The sequence below is a fragment of the Heterodontus francisci genome, chromosome 34 (genome assembly GCF_036365525.1).
Source record: "Heterodontus francisci isolate sHetFra1 chromosome 34, sHetFra1.hap1, whole genome shotgun sequence".
In the NCBI taxonomy this organism is placed as follows: Eukaryota; Metazoa; Chordata; class Chondrichthyes; order Heterodontiformes; family Heterodontidae; genus Heterodontus; species Heterodontus francisci.
The window spans coordinates 47,459,131-47,474,235 of NC_090404.1; the positions used below are offsets into that span (position 1 = coordinate 47,459,131).

The following is a 15,105-nucleotide window of genomic DNA, read 5'->3' on the forward strand; positions in this document are numbered from 1 at the left end:
ATCTCTGCAGCTGTCACAGGACTGAACTGGATTTAAGTGTTGAATGTATGCCATCACAGAGAGGAGGCAAATCACTGTGCGATGTAACATCAATGATGTGGGATGAGGGATAAAATTGAATTGATTCAGTCAAGAGCTTTAGCGGTGGTACTGCGTCGGCTGCCTGGCTCCAAAGTAGAAGCCGAAATGGTGATGGAAACGTTCCCCCTCCAAGCTGACACAACATCTCTGAAGCCCAAAGGTGGCTGGCAATCTCTGGCAAACTGTAGGAAGCCTTCCTGTGTGCTTCTTCGTTAGTATAGTGGTGAATATCCCCGCCTGTCACGCGGGAGACCGGGGTTCAATTCCCCGACGGGGAGGCGTGAGCGTTGCTGAGGCCACTCGAGAGCTGTTAGGGGAAACTTTTTGAATTCCAAATCGCTTTGCACTGCCGCATGGAGACTCTCATCCACAACACGTACGCGGCCCGCCACCCGTTTTATCAAAACTATCAACAGCAAACATGTTCCACACATCCGCCTATCACAATCACCGCACAACATCCGCTCTTTACTCATCAGACTGGCCACTTTCTCTTCTTTGCATTCTCAAAGCGGCTCATTCAAAATGCACTAAACACATTTTCCTTGGCACATTTCATTGCTTCATTAAACCGCGACGCTTTCCACAACCAACATGCTTTATAAGCCACGACGCAACACATTTCACTACATCTTTCACGCGGCAGCAACACCATTGCGTTCATAGTCTGACAGCAAAATGACCCTCTAGCAGCCACACACCACCACCTGTTCAAGGCAGATAGACAATGTGAGGAGGAAGGTCACACACCTTGTACGCCATCAAACTTCAGCAAGGGCCACCTGGACGGAAAGAAGTGAAAGGTGGCAAAGGTTAGTAACCTCGAATGGCTCAGTAACAAGCGCAACGAGACAAGGTGCTCAGAGGCACTGAAGAAAGTGTTGGGAATGCTACAAGCCCAATACACATAGCCTGTGCGATCCCTTTGCAAGAGCTACTCAACGTATTCGAGTGATCAGCCCTCGGCCCTGATTTTTTTTTAATTCCCTTGCAGCATCCTGCCATTCTCTCTTGAATGTTAACATTCAATCTGAAAGCACACGACTTTCAGTCAGCTCACACAACAACATGCTGCCTAAACTAATCCTTCTTTCCTTGTACGACTGCTTCGAATGCGAATCACCTTATCTTCTTGTCCTCTGGTTAACCCTTCCCTCGTGCCACAAAATAGCTTTCTCGCTCAAAACAGTCCTTGTTTGGAACACCAAGATCAAAACTTCTGTGAGCACGAGAGAACAACGCCCATCTTGCACTTTTGCACACCGTGTACCTGAAGTCATCCACGGCGAGCCCATGGTGCCAATCCTTCTCGATATCCACAAGAAGGATTTCTTTCTAAAGTGTGGTGTCGGGAAAGGGGAAAAGAATAATGCAGCGTGGGCCAAAACATTGAACTCCAAGTATTTTGCATATCGTGCTTGCTTCTGTTGCAAAGCCAGGAAAAGAGAGAAAAACAAACAAGTAAAGAAAGAAAGAAACAAACAAGCAAACAAGCAAAAAAAACCATATGCGTTTCCTGCTTGCCTGCAGTGGCCGATGATCTGCAATATCAAGCCCGCAAAAGTGCGAATCCGCCGTCCAGATCTCTGCAGCTGTCACAGGACTGAACTGGATGAAAGTGTTGAATGTATGCCATCACAGAGAGGAGGCAAATCACTGTGCGATGTAACATCAATGATGTGGGATGAGGGATAAAATTGAATTGATTCAGTCAAGAGCTTTAGCGGTGGTACTGCGTCGGCTGCCTGGCTCCAAAGTAGAAGCCGAAATGGTGATGGAAACGTGCCCCCTCCAAGCTGACACAACATCTCTGAAGCCCAAAGGTGGCTGGCAATCTCTGGCAAACTGTAGGAAGCCTTCCTGTGTGCTTCTTCGTTAGTATAGTGGTGAGTATCCCCGCCTGTCACGCGGGAGACAGGGGATCAATTCCCCGACGGGGAGGCGTGAGCGTTGCTGAGGCCACTCGAGAGCTGTTAGGGGAAACTTTTTGAATTCCAAATCGCTTTGCACTGCCGCATGGAGACTCTCATCCACAACACGTACGCGGCCCGCCACCCGTTTTATCAAAACTATCAACAGCAAACATGTTCCACACATCCGCCTATCACAATCACCGCACAACATCCGCTCTTTACTCATCAGACTGGCCACTTTCTCTTCTTTGCATTCTCAAAGCGGCTCATTCAAAATGCACTAAACACATTTTCCTTGGCACATTTCATTGCTTCATTAAACCGCGACGCTTTCCACAACCAACATGCTTTATAAGCCACGACGCAACACATTTCACTACATCTTTCACACGGCAGCAACATCATTGCGTTCATAGTCTGACAGCAAAATGACCCTCTAACAGCCACACACCACCACCTGTTCAAGGCAGATAGACAATCTGAGGAGGAAGGTCACACACCTTGTACGCCATCAAACTTCAGCAAGGGCCACCTGGACGGAAAGAAGTGAAAGGTGGCAAAGGTTAGTAACCTCGAATGGCTCAGTAACAAGCGCAATGAGACAAGGTGCTCAGAGGCACTGAAGAAAGTGTTGGGAATGCTACATGCCCAATACACATAGCCTGTGCGATCCCTTTGCAAGAGCTACTCAACGTATTCGAGTGATCAGCCCTCGGCCCTGATTTTTTTTAAATTCCCTTGCAGCATCCTGCCATTCTCTCTTGAATGTTAACATTCAATCTGAAAGCACACGACTTTCAGTCAGCTCACACAACAACATGCTGCCTAAACTAATCCTTCTTTCCTTGTACGTCTGCTTCGAATGCGAATCACCTTATCTTCTTGTCCTCTGGTTAACCCTTCCCTCCTGCCACAAAAAAGCTTTTTCGCTCAAAACAGTCCTTGTTCGGAACACCAAGATCAAAACTTCTGTGAGCACGAGAAAACAACGCCCATCTTGCACTTTTGCACACCGTGTACCTGAAGTCATCCACGGCGAGCCCATGGTGCCAATCCTTCTCGATACCCACACGAAGGATTTCTTTCTAAAGTGTGGTGTCGGGAAAGGGGAAAAGAATAAGGCAGCGTGGGCCAAAACATTGAACTCCAAGTATTTTGCATATCGTGCTTGCTTCTGTTGCAAAGCCAGGAAAAGAGAGAAAAACAAACAAGTAAAGAAAGAAAGAAAGAAACAAGCAAACAAGCAAAAAAAAACCATATGCGTTTCCTGCTTGCCTGCAGTGGCCGATGATGTGCAATATCAAGCCCGCAAAAGTGCGAATCCGCCGTCCAGATCTCTGCAGCTGTCACAGGACTGAACTGGATGAAAGTGTTGAATGTATGCCATCACAGAGAGGAGGCAAATCACTGTGCGATGTAACATCAATGATGTGGGATGAGGGATAAAATTGAATTGATTCAGTCAAGAGCTTTAGCGGTGGTACTGCGTCGGCTGCCTGGCTCCAAAGTAGAAGCCGAAATGGTGATGGAAACGTGCCCCCTCCAAGCTGACACAACATCTCTGAAGCCCAAAGGTGGCTGGCAATCTCTGGCAAACTGTAGGAAGCCTTCCTGTGTGCTTCTTCGTTAGTATAGTGGTGAGTATCCCCGCCTGTCACGCGGGCGACCGGGGATCAATTCCCCGACGGGGAGGCGTGAGCGTTGCTGAGGCCACTCGAGAGCTGTTAGAGGAAACTTTTTGAATTCCAAATCGCTTTGCACTGCCGCATGGAGACTCTCATCCACAACACGTACGCGGCCCGCCACCCGTTTTATCAAAACTATCAACAGCAAACATGTTCCACACATCCGCCTATCACAATCACCGCACAACATCCGCTCTTTACTCATCAGACTGGCCACTTTCTCTTCTTTGCATTCTCAAAGCGGCTCATTCAAAATGCACTAAACACATTTTCCTTGGCACATTTCATTGCTTCATTAAACCGCGACGCTTTCCACAACCAACATGCTTTATAAGCCACGACGCAACACATTTCACTACATCTTTCACGCGGCAGCAACACCATTGCGTTCATAGTCTGACAGCAAAATGACCCTCTAGCAGCCACACACCACCACCTGTTCAAGGCAGATAGACAATCTGAGGAGGAAGGTCACACACCTTGTACGCCATCAAACTTCAGCAAGGGCCACCTGGACGGAAAGAAGTGAAAGGTGGCAAAGGTTAGTAACCTCGAATGGCTCAGTAACAAGCGCAACGAGACAAGGTGCTCAGAGGCACTGAAGAAAGTGTTGGGAATGCTACATGCCCAATACACATAGCCTGTGCGATCCCTTTGCAAGAGCTACTCAACGTATTCGAGTGATCAGCCCTCGGCCCTGATTTTTTTTTAATTCCCTTGCAGCATCCTGCTATTCTCTCTTGAATGTTAACATTCAATCTGAAAGCACACGACTTTCAGTCAGCTCACACAACAACATGCTGCCTAAACTAATCCTTCTTTCCTTGTACGTCTGCTTCGAATGCGAATCACCTTATCCTCTTGTCCTCTGGTTAACCCTTCCCTCCTGCCACAAAAAAGCTTTCTCACTCAAAACAGTCCTTGTTTGGAACACCAAGATCAAAGCTTCTGTGAGCACGAGAGAACAACGCCGATCTTGCACTTTTGCACACCGTGTACCTGAAGTCATCCACGGCGAGCCCATGGTGCCAATCCTTCTCGATACCCACACGAAGGATTTCTTTCTAAAGTGTGGTGTCGGGAAAGGGGAAAAGAATAATGCAGCGTGGGCCAAAACATTGAACTCCAAGTATTTTGCATATCATGCTTGCTTCTGTTGCAAAGCCAGGAAAAGAGAGAAAAACAAACAAGTAAAGAAAGAAAGAAACAAACAAGCAAACAAGCAAAAAAAAAACATATGCGTTTCCTGCTTGCCTGTAGTGGCCGATGATGTGCAATATCAAGCCCGCAAAAGTGCGAATCCGCCGTCCAGATCTCTGCAGCTGTCACAGGACTGAACTGGATGAAAGTGTTGAATGTATGCCATCACAGAGAGGAGGCAAATCACTGTGCGATGTAACATCAATGATGTGGGATGAGGGATAAAATTGAATTGATTGAGTCAAGAGCTTTCGCGGTGGTACTGCGTCGGCTGCCTGGCTCCAAAGTAGAAGCCTAAATGGTGATGGAAACGTGCCCCCTCCAAGCTGACACAACATCTATGAAGCCCAAAGGTGGCTGGCAATCTCTAGAAAACTGTCGGAAGTGTTACTGTGTGCTTCCTCGTTAATATAGTGGTGAGTATCCCCGCCTGTCACGCGGGAGACCGCTGTTCAATTCCCCGACGGGGAGGCGTGAGCGTTGCTGAGGCCACCCGAGAGCTGTTAGGCGAAACTTTTTGAATTCCAAATCGCTTAGCAGTGCCGCATGGAGACTCTCATCCACAACACGTACGCGGCCCGCCACCCGTTTTATCAAAACTATCAACAGCAAACATGTTCCACACATCCGCCTATCACAATCACCGCACAACATCCGCTCTTTAATCATCACACTGGCCACTTTCTCTTCTTTGCATTCACAAAGCGGCTCATTCAAAATGCACTAAACACATTTTCCTTGGCACATTCATTGCTTCATTAAACCGCGACGCTTTCTACAACCAACATGCTTTCTAAGCCACGATGCAACACATTTCACTACATCTTTCACGCGGCAGCAACACCATTGCGTTCATAGTCTGACAGCAAAATAGCCCTCTCGCAGCCACACACCACCACCTGTTCAAGGCAGATAGACAATCTGAGGAGGAAGGTCACACACCTTGTACGCCATCAAACTTCAGCAAAGGCCACCTGGACGGAAAGAAGTGAAAGGTGGCAAAGGTTAATAACCTCGAATGGCTCAGTAACAAGCGCAACGAGACAAGGTGCTCAGAGGCACTGAAGAAATTGTTGGGAATGCTACATGCCCAATACACATAGCCTGTGCGATCCCTTTGCAAGAGCTACTCAACGTATTCGAGTGATCAGCCCTCGGCCCTGATTTTTTTTAAATTCCCTTGCAGCATCCTGCCATTCTCTCTTGAATGTTAACATTCAATCTGAAAGCACACGACTTTCAGTCAGCTCACACAACAACATGCTGCCTGAACTAATCATTCTTGCCTTGTACGTCTGCTTCGAATGCGAATCACCTTATCTTCTTGTCCTCTGGTTAACCCTTCCCTCCTGCCGCAAAAATGCTTGCTCGTTCAAAACAGTCCTTGTTTGGAACACCAAGATCAAACCTTCTGTGAGCATGATAGAACAACGCCCATCTTGCACTTTTGCACACAGTGTACCTGAAGACATCCACGGCGAGCCCATGGTGCCAATCCTTCTCGATACCCACACGAAGGATTTCTTTCTAAAGTGTGGTGTCGGGAAAGGGGAAAAGAATAATGCAGCGTGGGCCAAAACATTGAACTCCAAGTATTTTGCATATCGTGCTTGCTTCTGTTGCAAAGCCAGGAAAAGAGAGAAAAACAAACAAGTAAAGAAAGAAAGAAACAAACAAATAAACAAGCAGAAAAAAAATCATATGCGTTTCCTGTTTGCCTGTCGTGGCCGATGATGTGCAATATCAAGCCCGCAAAAGTGCGAATCCGCCGTCCAGATCTCTGCAGCTGTCACAGGACTGAACTGGATGAAAGTGTTGAATGTATGCCATCACAGAGAGGAGGCAAATCACTGTGCGATGTAACATCAATGATGTGGGATGAGGGATAAAATTGAATTGATTGAGTCAAGAGCTTTAGCGGTGGTACTGCGTCGGCTGCCTGGCTCCAAAGTAGAAGCCTAAATGGTGATGGAAACGTGCCCCCTCCAAGCTGACACAACATCTCTGAAGCCCAAAGGTGGCTGGCAATCTCTGGCAAACTGTCAGAAGCTTTTCTGTGTGCTTCCTCGTTAGTATAGTGGTGAGTATCCCCGCCTGTCACGCGGGAGACCGGGGTTCAATTCCCCGACGGGGAGGCGTGAGCGTTGCTGAGGCCACCCGAGAGCTGTTAGGGGAAACTTTTTGAATTCCAAATCGCTTTGCACTGCCGCATGGAGACTCTCATCCACAACACGGATGCGGCTCGCCACCCGTTTTATCAAAACTATCAACAGCAAACATGTTCCACACATCCGCATATCACAATCACCGCACAACATCCGCTCTTGACTCATCAGACTGGCCACTTTCTCTTCTTTGCATTCTCAAAGCGGCTCATTCAAAATGCACTAAACACATTTTCCTTGGCACATTTCATTGCTTCATTAAACCGCGACGCTTTCTACAACCAACATGCTTTATAAGCCACGACGCAACACATTTCACTACATCTTTCACGCGGCAGCAACACCATTGCGTTCATAGTCTGACAGCAAAATGACCCTCCAGCAGCCACACACCACCACCTGTTCAAGGCAGATAGACAATCTGAGGAGGAAGGTCACACACCTTGTACGCCATCAAACTTCAGCAAGGGCCACCTGGACGGAAAGAAGTGAAAGGTGGCAAAGGTTAATAACCTCGAATGGCTCAGTAACAAGCGCAACGAGACAAGGTGCTCAGAGGCACTGAAGAAAGTGTTGGGAATGCTACATGCCCAATACACATAGCCTGTGCGATCCCTTTGCAAGAGCTACTCAACGTATTCGAGTGATCAGCCCTCGGCCCTGATTTCTTTTTAATTCCCTTGCAGCATCCTGCCATTCTCTCTTGAATGTTAACATTCAATCTGAAAGCACACGACTTTCAGTCAGCTCACACAACAACATGCTGCCTAAACTAATCCTTCTTTCCTTGTACGTCTGCTTCGAATGCGAATCACCTGATCTTCTTTTCCTCTGGTTAACCCTTCCCTCCTGCCACAAAAAAGCTTTCTCGCTCAAAACAGTCCTTGTTTGGAACACCAAGATCAAAACTTCTGTGAGCACGAGAGAACAACGCCCATCTTGCTCTTTTGCACACCGTGTACCTGAAGTCATCCACGGCGAGCCCATGGTGCCAATCCTTCTCGATACACACACGAAGGATTTCTTTCTAAAGTGTGGTGTCGGGAAAGGGGAAAAGAATAATGCAGCGTGGGCCAAAACATTGAACTCCAAGTATTTTGCACATCGTGCTTGCTTCTGTTGCAAAGCCAGGAAAAGAGAGAAAAACAAACAAGTCAAGAAAGAAAGAAACAAACAAGCAAACAAGCAAAAAAAAACCATATGCGTTTCCTGCTTGCCTGTAGTGGCCGATGATGTGCAATATCAAGCCCGCAAAAGTGCGAATCCGCCGTCCAGATCTCTGCAGCTGTCACAGGACTGAACTGGATGAAAGTGTTGAATGTATGCCATCACAGAGAGGAGGCAAATCACTGTGCGATGTAACATCAATGATGTGGGATGAGGGATAAAATTGAATTGATTCAGTCAAGAGCTTTAGCGGTGGTACTGCGTCGGCTGCCTGGCTCCAAAGTAGAAGCCGAAATGGTGATGGAAACGTGCCCCCTCCAAGCTGACACAACATCTCTGAAGCCCAAAGGTGGCTGGCAATCTCTGGCAAACTGTAGGAAGCCTTCCTGTGTGCTTCTTCGTTAGTATAGTGGTGAGTATCCCCGCCTGTCACGCGGGAGACAGGGGATCAATTCCCCGACGGGGAGGCGTGAGCGTTGCTGAGGCCACTCGAGAGCTGTTAGGGGAAACTTTTTGAATTCCAAATCGCTTTGCACTGCCGCATGGAGACTCTCATCCACAACACGTACGCGGCCCGCCACCCGTTTTATCAAAACTATCAACAGCAAACATGTTCCAAACATCCGCCTATCACAATCACCGCACAACATCCGCTCTTTACTCATCAGACTGGCCACTTTCTCTTCTTTGCATTCTCAAAGCGGCTCATTCAAAATGCACTAAACACATTTTCCTTGGCACATTTCATTGCTTCATTAAACCGCGACGCTTTCCACAACCAACATGCTTTATAAGCCACGACGCAACACATTTCACTACATCTTTCACACGGCAGCAACATCATTGCGTTCATAGTCTGACAGCAAAATGACCCTCTAGCAGCCACACACCACCACCTGTTCAAGGCAGATAGACAATCTGAGGAGGAAGGTCACACACCTTGTACGCCATCAAACTTCAGCAAGGGCCACCTGGACGGAAAGAAGTGAAAGGTGGCAAAGGTTAGTAACCTCGAATGGCTCAGTAACAAGCGCAACGAGACAAGGTGCTCAGAGGCACTGAAGAAAGTGTTGGGAATGCTACATGCCCAATACACATAGCCTGTGCGATCCCTTTGCAAGAGCTACTCAACGTATTCGAGTGATCAGCCCTCGGCCCTGATTTTTTTTTAATTCCCTTGCAGCATCCTGCTATTCTCTCTTGAATGTTAACATTCAATCTGAAAGCACACGACTTTCAGTCAGCTCACACAACAACATGCTGCCTAAACTAATCCTTCTTTCCTTGTACGTCTGCTTCGAATGCGAATCACCTTATCCTCTTGTCCTCTGGTTAACCCTTCCCTCCTGCCACAAAAAAGCTTTCTCACTCAAAACAGTCCTTGTTTGGAACACCAAGATCAAAGCTTCTGTGAGCACGAGAGAACAACGCCGATCTTGCACTTTTGCACACCGTGTACCTGAAGTCATCCACGGCGAGCCCATGGTGCCAATCCTTCTCGATACCCACACGAAGGATTTCTTTCTAAAGTGTGGTGTCGGGAAAGGGGAAAAGAATAATGCAGCGTGGGCCAAAACATTGAACTCCAAGTATTTTGCATATCATGCTTGCTTCTGTTGCAAAGCCAGGAAAAGAGAGAAAAACAAACAAGTAAAGAAAGAAAGAAACAAACAAGCAAACAAGCAAAAAAAAAACATATGCGTTTCCTGCTTGCCTGTAGTGGCCGATGATGTGCAATATCAAGCCCGCAAAAGTGCGAATCCGCCGTCCAGATCTCTGCAGCTGTCACAGGACTGAACTGGATGAAAGTGTTGAATGTATGCCATCACAGAGAGGAGGCAAATCACTGTGCGATGTAACATCAATGATGTGGGATGAGGGATAAAATTGAATTGATTGAGTCAAGAGCTTTCGCGGTGGTACTGCGTCGGCTGCCTGGTTCCAAAGTAGAAGCCTAAATGGTGATGGAAACGTGCCCCCTCCAAGCTGACACAACATCTATGAAGCCCAAAGGTGGCTGGCAATCTCTAGAAAACTGTCGGAAGTGTTACTGTGTGCTTCCTCGTTAATATAGTGGTGAGTATCCCCGCCTGTCACGCGGGAGACCGCTGTTCAATTCCCCGACGGGGAGGCGTGAGCGTTGTTGAGGCCACCCGAGAGCTGTTAGGGGAAACTTTTTGAATACCAAATCGCTTAGCAGTGCCGCATGGAGACTCTCATCCACAACACGTACGCGGCCCGCCACCCGTTTTATCAAAACTATCAACAGCAAACATGTTCCACACATCCGCCTATCACAATCACCGCACAACATCCGCTCTTTAATCATCAGACTGGCCACTTTCTCTTCTTTGCATTCACAAAGCGGCTCATTCAAAATGCACTAAACGCATTTTCCTTGGCACATTCATTGCTTCATTAAACCGCGACGCTTTCTACAACCAACATGCTTTCTAAGCCACGATGCAACACATTTCACTACATCTTTCACGCGGCAGCAACACCATTGCGTTCATAGTCTGACAGCAAAATAGCCCTCTCGCAGCCACACACCACCACCTGTTCAAGGCAGATAGACAATCTGAGGAGGAAGGTCACACACCTTGTACGCCATCAAACTTCAGCAAAGGCCACCTGGACGGAAAGTAGCGAAAGGTGGCAAAGGTTAATAACCTCGAATGGCTCAGTAACAAGCGCAACGAGACAAGGTGCTCAGAGGCACTGAAGAAATTGTTGGGAATGCTACATGCCCAATACACATAGCCTGTGCGATCCCTTTGCAAGAGCTACTCAACGTATTCGAGTGATCAGCCCTCGGCCCTGATTTTTTTTTAATTCCCTTGCAGCATCCTGCCATTCTCTCTTGAATGTTAACATTCAATCTGAAAGCACACGACTTTCAGTCAGCTCACACAACAACATGCTGCCTGAACTAATCATTCTTGCCTTGTACGTCTGCTTCGAATGAAAATCACCTTATCTTCTTGTCCTCTGGTTAACCCTTCCCTCCTGCCACAAAAAAGCTTGCTCGTTCAAAACAGTCCTTGTTTGGAACACCAAGATCAAACCTTCTGTGAGCATGATAGAACAACGCCCATCTTGCACTTTTGCACACAGTGTCCCTGAAGACATCCACGGCGAGCCCATGGTGCCAATCCTTCTCGATACCCACACGAAGGATTTCTTTCTAAAGTGTGGTGTCGGGAAAGGGGAAAAGAATAATGCAGCGTGGGCCAAAACATTGAACTCCAAGTATTTTGCATATCGTGCTTGCTTCTGTTGCAAAGCCAGGAAAAGAGAGAAAAACAAACAAGTAAAGAAAGAAAGAAACAAACAAATAAACAAGCAGAAAAAAAATCATATGCGTTTCCTGTTTGCCTGTCGTGGCCGATGATGTGCAATATCAAGCCCGCAAAAGTGCGAATCCGCCGTCCAGATCTCTGCAGCTGTCACAGGACTGAACTGGATGAAAGTGTTGAATGTATGCCATCACAGAGAGGAGGCAAATCACTGTGCGCTGTAACATCAATGATGTGGGATGAGGGATAAAATTGAATTGATTGAGTCAAGAGCTTTAGCGGTGGTACTGCGTCGGCTGCCTGGCTCCAAAGTAGAAGCCTAAATGGTGATGGAAACGTGCCCCCTCCAAGCTGACACAACATCTCTGAAGCCCAAAGGTGGCTGGCAATCTCTGGCAAACTGTCAGAAGCTTTTCTGCGTGCTTCCTCGTTAGTATAGTGGTGAGTATCCTCGCCTATCACGCGGGAGACCGGGGTTCAATTCCCCGACGGGGAGGCGTGAGCGTTGCTGAGGCCACCCGAGAGCTGTTAGGGGAAACTTTTTGAATTCCAAATCGCTTTGCACTGCCGCATGGAGACTCTCATCCACAACACGGACGCGGCCCGCCACCCGTTTTATCAAAACTATCAACAGCAAACATGTTCCACACATCCGCCTATCACAATCACCGCACAACATCCGCTCTTGACTCATCAGACTGGCCACTTTCTCTTCTTTGCATTCTCAAAGCGGCTCATTCAAAATGCACTAAACACATTTTCCTTGGCACATTTCATTGCTTCATTAAACCGCGACGCTTTCTACAACCAACATGCTTTATAAGCCACGACGCAACACATTTCACTACATCTTTCACGCGGCAGCAACACCATTGCGTTCATAGTCTGACAGCAAAATGACCCTCCAGCAGCCACACACCACCACCTGTTCAAGGCAGATAGACAATCTGAGGAGGAAGGTCACACACCTTGTACGCCATCAAACTTCAGCAAGGGCCACCTGGACGGAAAGAAGTGAAAGGTGGCAAAGGTTAATAACCTCGAATGGCTCAGTAACAAGCGCAGCGAGACAAGGTGCTCAGAGGCACTGAAGAAAGTGTTGGGAATGCTACATGCCCAATACACATAGCCTGTGCGATCCCTTTGCAAGAGCTACTCAACGTATTCGAGTGATCAGCCCTCGGCCCTGATTTCTTTTTAATTCCCTTGCAGCATCCTGCCATTCTCTCTTGAATCTTAACATTCAATCTGAAAGCACACGACTTTCAGTCAGCTCACACAACAACATGCTGCCTAAACTAATCCTTCTTTCCTTGTACGTCTGCTTCGAATGCGAATCACCTGATCTTCTTTTCCTCTGGTTAACCCTTCCCTCCTGCCACAAAAAAGCTTTCTCGCTCAAAACAGTCCTTGTTTGGAACACCAAGATCAAAACTTCTGTGAGCACGAGAGAACAACGCCCATCTTGCTCTTTTGCACACCGTGTACCTGAAGTCATCCACGGCGAGCCCATGGTGCCAATCCTTCTCGATACACACACGAAGGATTTCTTTCTAAAGTGTGGTGTCGGGAAAGGGGAAAAGAATAATGCAGCGTGGGCCAAAACATTGAACTCCAAGTATTTTGCACATCGTGCTTGCTTCTGTTGCAAAGCCAGGAAAAGAGAGAAAAACAAACAAGTCAAGAAAGAAAGAAACAAACAAGCAAACAAGCAAAAAAAAAACATATGCGTTTCCTGCTTGCCTGTAGTGGCCGATGATGTGCAATATCAAGCCCGCAAAAGTGCGAATCCGCCGTCCAGATCTCTGCAGCTGTCACAGGACTGAACTGGATGAAAGTGTTGAATGTATGCCATCACAGAGAGGAGGCAAATCACTGTGCGATGTAACATCAATGATGTTGGATGAGGGATAAAATTGAATTGATTGAGTCAAGAGCTTTAGCGGTGGTACTGCGTCGGCTGCCTGGCTCCAAAGTAGAAGCCTAAATGGTGATGGAAACGTGCCCCCTCCAAGCTGACACAACATCTCTGAAGCCCAAAGGTGGCTGGCAATCTGTGGCAAACTGTCGAAAGCCTTTTTGTGTGCTTCCTCGTTAGTATAGTGGTGAGTATCCACGCCTGTCACGCGGGAGACCGCGGTTCAATTCCCCGACGGGGAGGCGTGAACATTGATGAGGCCTCCCGAGAGCTGCTAGGGGAATCTTTTTGAATTCCAAATCGCTTTGCACTGCCGCATGGAGACTCTCATCCACAACACGTCCGCGTCCCGCCACCCGTTTTATCAAAACTATCAACAGCAAACATGTTCCACACATCCGCCTATCACAATCACCGCACAACATCCGCTCTTTACTCATCAGACTGGCCACTTTCTCTTCTTTGCATTCTCAAAGCGGCTCATTCAAAATGCACTAAACACATTTTCCTTGGCACATTTCATTGCTTCATTAAACCGCGACGCTTTCTACAACCAACATGCTTTATAAGCCACGACGTAACACATTTCACTACATCTTTCACGCGGCAGCAACACCATTGCGTTCATAGTCTGACAGCAAAATGACCCTCCAGCAGCCACACACCACCACCTGTTCAAGGCAGATAGATAATCTGAGGAGGAAGGTCACACACCTTGTACGCCATCAAACTTCAGCAAGGGCCACCTGGACGGAAAGAAGTGAAAGGTGGCAAAGGTTAATAACCTCGAATGGCTCAGTAACAAGCGCAACGAGACAAGGTGCTCAGAGGCACTGAAGAAAGTGTTGGGAATGCTACATGCCCAATACACATAGCCTGTGCGATCCCTTTGCAAGAGCTACTCAACGTATTCGAGTGATCAGCCCTCGGCCCTGATTTCTTTTTAATTCCCTTGCAGCATCCTGCCATTCTCTCTTGAATGTTAACATTCAATCCGAAAGCACACGACTTTCAGTCAGCTCACACAACAACATGCTGCCTAAACTAATCCTTCTTTCCTTGTACGTCTGCTTCGAATGCGAATCACCTTATCTTCTTTTCCTCTGGTTAACCCTTCCCTCCTGCCACAAAAAAGCTTTCTCGCTCAAAACAGTCCTTGTTTGGAACACCAAGATCAAAACTTCTGTGAGCACGAGAGAACAACGCCCATCTTGCTCTTTTGCACACCGTGTACCTGAAGTCATGCACGGCGAGCCCATGGTGCCAATCCTTCTCGATACCCACACGAAGGATTTCTTTCTAAAGTGTGGTGTCGGGAAAGGGGAAAAGAATAATGCAGCGTGGGCCAAAACATTGAACTCCAAGTATTTTGCACATCGTGCTTGCTTCTGTTGCAAAGCCAGGAAAAGAGAGAAAAACAAACAAGTCAAGAAAGAAAGAAACAAACAAGCAAACAAGCAAAAAAAAACCATATGCGTTTCCTGCTTGCCTGTAGTGGCCGATGATGTGCAATATCAAGCCCGCAAAAGTGCGAATCCGCCGTCCAGATCTCTGCAGCTGTCACAGGACTGAACTGGATGAAAGTGTTGAATGTATGCCATCACAGAGAGGAGGCAAATCACTGTGCGATGTAACATCAATGATGTGGGATGAGGGATAAAATTGAATTGATTGAGT

The 15,105-nt window shown here is 47.4% G+C and overlaps 3 non-coding genes across 3 annotated transcripts; all 3 read left to right on the top strand.

Moving 5' to 3' along the window:
- Positions 1-287: 287 nt before the first annotated feature.
- trnad-guc (transfer RNA aspartic acid (anticodon GUC)) lies at positions 288-359 on the top strand. The gene has a single exon. It is a non-coding gene; the product is annotated as a tRNA-Asp (tRNA).
- A 6,583-nt stretch (positions 360-6,942) lies between these two features.
- trnad-guc (transfer RNA aspartic acid (anticodon GUC)) lies at positions 6,943-7,014 on the top strand. The gene has a single exon. It is a non-coding gene; the product is annotated as a tRNA-Asp (tRNA).
- A 4,920-nt stretch (positions 7,015-11,934) lies between these two features.
- trnad-auc (transfer RNA aspartic acid (anticodon AUC)) lies at positions 11,935-12,006 on the top strand. Its single transcript has one exon. It is a non-coding gene; the product is annotated as a tRNA-Asp (tRNA).
- Positions 12,007-15,105: the final 3,099 nt, after the last annotated feature.